This window comes from Bos indicus x Bos taurus, chromosome X (assembly GCF_003369695.1).
Source record: "Bos indicus x Bos taurus breed Angus x Brahman F1 hybrid chromosome X, Bos_hybrid_MaternalHap_v2.0, whole genome shotgun sequence".
NCBI lineage: Eukaryota > Metazoa > Chordata > Mammalia > Artiodactyla > Bovidae > Bos > Bos indicus x Bos taurus.
The window spans coordinates 77,555,531-77,562,518 of record NC_040105.1 but is presented as its reverse complement, the minus strand read 5'-3'; the positions used below and the strand labels follow the sequence as shown (position 1 = coordinate 77,562,518).

Here is a 6,988-nt window from a genome sequence, read left to right as displayed (position 1 = left end):
CTGCTGGGCATACACACCGAGGAAACCAGAATTGAAAGAGACACATGTACCCCAATGTTCATCGCAGCACTGTTTATAATAGCCAGGACATGGAAGTAACCTAGATGTTCATCAGCAGGTGAATTAAGAAAGCTGTGGTACATATACACAATGGAGTATTACTCAGCCATTAAAAAGAATACATTTGAATCAGTTCTAATGAGGTAGATGAAACTGGAGCCTATTATACAGATGAAGTAAGTCAGAAATAAAAACACCAATACAGAATACGGTAGGAACCTGAAACGTCTTGAAGTTGTCTGAAGAGTCTTCAATCACTATGTCAAGCAACACAGATATTTCTCTTTCTTCATATGATGAAGATCAGGGATCTAAACTTATCCGAAAAGCTAGAGAGGCACCATTTGTCCCCATTGGAATGGCAGGTTTTGCAGCAATTGTTGCATATGGATTATATAGATTGAAGAGCAGGGGACATACTAAAATGTCTGTTCACCTGATCCACATGCGTGTGGCAGCCCAAGGCTTTGTTGTGGGAGCAATGACTCTTGGTATGGGCTATTCCCTGTATCAAGAATTCTGGGGGAAACCTAAACCTTAGAAGAGGAGATGCTGTCTTGGTCGTCTTGGTGGTGCTTGCTTTAGTTAGACATCTCATATTGAGGTTACATGTTTATGCTGAAAATAAATTGTTTGGGTCAGACAAGAACATGGTAATTTGAAAATTGGCCTCCTTTCTTGCAGGCTTGATTTGCCTGGTGACCAAGTTACTGGTGACTAGTTCACTAGCTAGGTCATTCAGGGGAGTCAGACCAGCACAAAAGAAACATGTCACTTTTAAATACACTTGATAGTGGTACCTGTCCACCTTCTTAAACTCTTCTGTTGAAATTAGTTCTAAAGAAGACAACATGCCAATCCTGAAAATGCTCCCAGTTGCTGCAGAATATCATATGCTTTTGATGTAATGTAGGAATCCTATTTACCCCAGTTAATGTAACTTTCTGACGGCCTTGTGGACTGAGAACTATTTTAAGGGCTGGTTGGCTCTTGAGGAACCCTTTCAGAACAGTGCATGGAATACAACATTATAAACCTCCCTGCAAGTCTGTGTGTGTTTTTAAACCAAAACTAAAAAGCTGGTAACAGAGCCACTTTGAAGTAGTATTTATTTTAGAATCATAAACATGAGAGTAACTTAACTTGTGGATCCCTTTTAGCTCTTTAGTAATTGCAGAATTATATTTTGCTGCTGTTATATTAGAATAATTTTAAATTATTTTGAAACATGTATTTTAAGTGCTAATGCAAAGGTAAATGAAAAACACTTTTTAAATGTGTGCAGTATGTTTATTTTCTCCAAAAGTATCATCAACTAAATAAAATCCCTACAATGGAAGTCATTGATGAGCAAGCTGGTTTGGTCAGACATTATACAAACTTTGGTATATCACAGAATGCTTTGTTGTACTTGTGAATTCTCGTCTAACCTGAATTTACATTCCATGGTGATAACATGGTAAATGTAGTATTATTAAAGTAAATGAACACACACACACAAAAAAAACCCAATACAGCATAATAACACATATATATGGAATTTAGAAAAATGGTAAGGATAACCCTGTATGTGAGACAGCAAAAGAGACACAGATGTATAGAACAGTCTTTTGGACTCTGTGGGATAGGGCAAAGGTGATATGATTTGGGAGAATGGCATTGAAACGTGTATTATCATACGTGAAACCAATCGCCAGTCCAGGTTCGATGCATGATACAGGATGCTCGGGGCTGGTGCACTGGGATGACCCAGAGGGATGGGATGGGGAGGAAGGTGGGGGGGGAGGGTTTCAGGATGGAGAACACATGTACACCTGTGGCAGATCCATGTCAATGTATGGCAAAACCAGTATAATATTGTAAAGTAATTAGCATCTAATTAAAATAAATAAATTTGTATTAAAAAGAGAGAAAAAAATAAAAAGCAGAGACATTACTCCCCCAGCAAAGGTCCATATAGTCATAGCTATGGTTTTCCAGTAGTCATGTATGGATTTGAGAGTTGGTCCATAAAGGAAGCTGAGTCCTGAAGAGTTGATGCTTTTGAACTGTGATGTTGGAGAAGACTGTTGAGAGTCCCTTGGACTGCCAGGAGATCCAATCAGTCATCCTAAAATAACTCAGTCCTGAATATTCATTGGATGATGCTAAAGACTGATGCTAAAGCTGAAACTCCAATACTTTGGCCACCTGATGTGAAGATCTGACTCATTTGAAAAGACCCTTGATGCTGGGAAAGATTGAAGGCAGGAAGAGCAGGGGATGACAGAGGATGAAACGGTTGGATAGCATTACAGACTCAATGGACATGAATTTGAGTAAACTCCTCTGGAAGATGGTGATGGACAGGGAGGTCTGGCATACTGCAGTCTATGGGTTCACAAAGAATTGGACACAACTAAGCGACTGAACTGAACTGATGATATTTATCTTTCTCATTATGACTTACTTCACTCAGTATGACAATCTCTGGGTCATACATCCATTTTGTTGCCAATGGCATTATTTCATTCTTTTTATGACCCAGTAATATTATTCTGTTGATGGACATTTAGGTTGCTTCCACGTCCTAGCTTTTGTAAATGGGGCTACAATAAACATCGGGGTGCATGTATTTTGTTATTTTTGTTGTTATATAATTGCTTTGCAATGTTCTCTTAGTTTCTACTGTACAATGAAGTGAATCAGCTATATATATACTTATATCCATACCTCTTGAACTTCCCTTCCACTCCCCCATTCCACTCACCTAGGTCATCACAGAGTGCTGAGCTCCTGTACTTTATAGCAGTTTCCCACTGTTTTACACATAGTAGTGTATATATGTCAATTTTAATCCCCCAATTTGTTCTACCCTCCCCTTCCCCTCTGTGTCCACATGTCCGTTCTCTACATTTGCTTGGCTGTTCTTGCCCTGGAAATAGGTTCATCTGTACCATTTTTCTAGACTCCACATATATACCTTAATATACGATATTTGTTTTTCTCTTTCTGACTTACTTCAGTCTGGATGACAGACTCTAGTTCATCCACGTCTCTACAAATGATCCAATTTCATTCTTATTATGGCTAATATTCCTTTGTATATATGTACCACATCTTCTTTATCCATTCATCTGACAGTGGGCATTTAGGTCCCTTCCATGTCCTGCCTATTGTAAATAGTGCTACAATGAACATTGGGGTGTATGTGTCATTTTGAATCATGGTTTTCTCCTGATATATGCCTAATAGTGGGGTTTCTGGGTCATATGTCAGTTCTATTTTTAGTTTTTAGGGAAACCTCCATATGGTTCCCAGTAGTGGCTGTGTCAGTTTACATTCCCACCAACAGTGTAGGAGAGTTCCTTTTCCCTACACCCTCTCCAGCACTTATTGTTTGTAGATTTTTTGATGATATCCATTCTGACTGGTGTTACGTGATACCTCATTGTAGTTTTTATTTGCATTTCTCTAATAATGAGTGATGGTGAGCATTTTTCTTATGCTATTTGGTCACCTGTTTGTCTTCTTTGGAGAAATGTCTATTTAGATCTGGGCTTCCCAAGTGGCTCAGTAGTAAAGAACCCACCTGCAATACAGTAGCCAAAAGAGATGTATGCTTGATCCCTAGGAAGGAAAGATTACCTGGATGAGGAAATGGAAACCCACTTCAGTATTCTTGGCAGGTTAATCCCATGGACAGAGGAGTTTGATGGGCTACATTCCATAAGGTCACAAAGATTGGACATGAATGACCGAAGTGACTGAGCATTCACAGATGCACTATTTCTATCTCCTGCTTATTTTATGATTGAGTTTTTTTTTTTTTTTTTTTTAATATTGAGCTGCATTAGCTGTTTGTATATTTTGGAGATTAATCCCTTGCCAGTTGCTTCATTTGCCAATATTTTCTCTCATTCTGAGGGTTCTTTTTGTTTTGTTTATGGCTTCCTTTGCTGTGCAAAAGCTTTTAAGTTTAATTAGGTCCCATTTTTTTTAATTTTTGTTTTTATTTCCATTAATTTAGGGGATGGATCAAAGAGGATCTTGCTGTGATTTATGTCAAGGAGTGTACTGCCTATGTTTTCTTCTAAGAGGTATAAACCTCTGCAGTTTATGCCCTTACATTTAAGTTTTAACCATTTTGAGTTTATTTTTCCATATGGTATTAGGGAGTGTTCTAGTTTCATTTTTTAACATGTGCCTGTTTGGTTTTCTGAGCACCACTTATTGAAGAGGCTGTTTTTTCTCCATTGTATATTCTTGCCTCCTTTGTCATAGATTAGGTGATCATAGGTTCATGGGTTTATCTCTGGGCTTTCTGTCCTGATCCATTGACCTGTATTTCTGTTTTTGTGCCAGTACCATACTGTTTTCATGACTGTAGCTTTGTAATATAGTCTGAAGTCAGGGAAGTTGATCCTTCCAGCACCATTTTTCTTCCTCGAAATTGCTTTTGTGATCTTTTGTGTTTCCATATAAATGCAATCCCTATCAAATTATCAGTGGTAATTTCCACAGAATTAGAGCCTATGTGGTTTGTGGCCCTTTTACTTTTTATACTCCTGAACTGTGTATTATTTTTTCCCCAATGTATCTCTCAGTCCTGAACCTCTTTCCATGTTCCTATCAAAATGAGCCTTTTATTTCTCTCATTCCTCCAGAAATGAAGCAGATAAAGAAAATGATATACTCTCAATTGTTAATGTCTGCTTATGAAATGCTAGTCTGCAGCATAAAATTACCTGGGTTGCCTGGAAAGATTCCAATGCCCCTTGACAGATACACTGAATTAGAAGCTCTTAAGGTAGAGTCTAGAAATGTGTGCTTTACCAGATTTCCCAGATGTTTATACATGCCTGTTTAAAAACCTCTGTGAATACATTCATGCAATAATGACTGTCACAGAGGCTTCTAGAAAAAGCAGTGATGTAAAACAAAGGAGCAATTCTCAGATGGTAATATTTGGTATATAGTGGCGAGCTGCTAGAGACGATGTTCTCTGAGAGGGAATGTCACTGAAATGATATTTCTTGAGTTGCTTATAATTCCTATTATGGATAGTACCTGGGTACTTTTCTGCCTTTTTGAGCTATTAGACTATTTAGTCTCTTCTTCCCTGAGTCCTCTTGCTCCCACTCAGAAGATGCTTAAGCCAGAGATGTTCTCTCTCTTCCTACTATTTTCCTACCATTTCACTAGGGTATAGATAGTGACAAGATCCATATTTGCTCTCTCGTTCTGCCAGAGACCTCACAATACAAAATTAAGAACCATAATACTCATTCTGTAGAACTCACAAAAATTGTTACTATATTTATTAGATCTTTTTGCTTCCCAAAGTCCCTCCCTCATGGCACAATTACTGTGAGGTAAATATCATTATCATAGTTGTTTTAATTAAAGAAATGCAAGTTTAAAAACCAGTGGGTCAGTGGTAGAACATGGAAAGTTAAGAGAATTCCTAATTCCATGCCTTTCATAATTGCCAAAAACTTTATTACAAATTAAACAATAATTTTTATATTCCCCAGTGCAATATTGATTTCAATTACTAGTGCAAATGAAAATTCCAAATATTGGAAAACATATCTAAATCACTGCAATTTTATAATAATCTAATGAGTCTTTATCCCAATTTTAGATTTTTCAAGTTATTGTAGTTTCCATAGGTTGCTTATGTTTTTTAATTCTTCTTTTTAGTTCCTTTGCTTCTTCAAATACTATATTTTTCAAACTATTTATTAGCATTAAAACTAACACAAAGAAGGTCACTTTTGATTGAAGAGCTTGTTTTAAATGACATTATTGTTGATTCAGGATCTATTCACATATTGAGTTATTTCAAAGCCACATCACTTCAGTAACTATAATAGAAAATTGATCTCAATGAGAAATAAGACTCAGAACCTAAAGTGTAATCCTTAATTTTCAAATTGTTTATTGATTGTAACAAGTAAATAGAGATCCAAGTTTTTCACTCTATGTTGCCTTTATTGTGTCACTAATAATGTAAATAGAGCTATAAAATATTGTAATAAGAGTAATGACTTGGAAAAAGCTTACACGTTTACATTTTACAGTAAACTAGAGATCCATCAAGAATTTAAGAGGTCTAACTATTTCATTGTACCCTGTCTCCAGGTCAACCACAAGAGTGATAGAAAGAAGTCTTGCTTACCTTATATAAAAATACAGTTCTGGAAAAAAAAAAAAAAACTATTTTGTCTCAGAGTAAGATAACATAAATTTTTCTACATACCCACGGTCTAATAATGCCCTTATGTCATGACTAGCAAAACTATAATACATTAAAAGGACAGTTTCCTACCCAATTCATCCACAGAATTTCTCTTACATTTTCTCTTTTTTTTTTTTTTACAAAATAGTCATAACTTAGATATCATCACAATTGATCAGTCATCACTAATAAACCTTATTAGAAAGGTTTTATGGGAAAGGAAGGAAAAGTAAACAAGCAAGGAAAGGCTGAACTTTCTGCAAAATTTTGTCTTTTAATACCTCTAAATAACATATTTAATGCTGATTGTTTACACGCAAAAGAAACTATCTGCAGGCTATGTCAGGGATTGTAATTTATTTACTAATTCTACTACTATACTATTACTACTACAGCTATACACACACACACACACACACACACACACACAGAGTGCTATTTTGTAGCCCAGTGAGAATGAAAGGGGAAGATTCTTTTCAATCCATATTTAGCACATATTTTCCAACTTCAGGGGGCACACACTAAAAACTGAAACTGTGATAAAAATTAAAGAAAATAAAAACAAATTTGATAGAATCATTTTAATTTGCATTGGTAGTTCATTTGTTCATGTTACAAATTACACTCCAGAACTTAAGTTCTGAGAAAAATCATACAGTAAGGCTGCTAATCCTCTCCCAAATCTCAAACTGAAGAAGCCAAAGC

General features: G+C 36.2%; 1 pseudogene across 1 annotated transcript; it reads left to right on the top strand.

The window, feature by feature from the left end:
- The first annotated feature begins 268 nt into the window (after positions 1-268).
- On the top strand, positions 269-1,552 carry LOC113887431 (annotated as a pseudogene). Its single transcript, XR_003509737.1, has one exon. The product of XR_003509737.1 is annotated as an HIG1 domain family member 1A, mitochondrial pseudogene (transcript).
- The last annotated feature ends 5,436 nt before the right edge of the window (positions 1,553-6,988 follow it).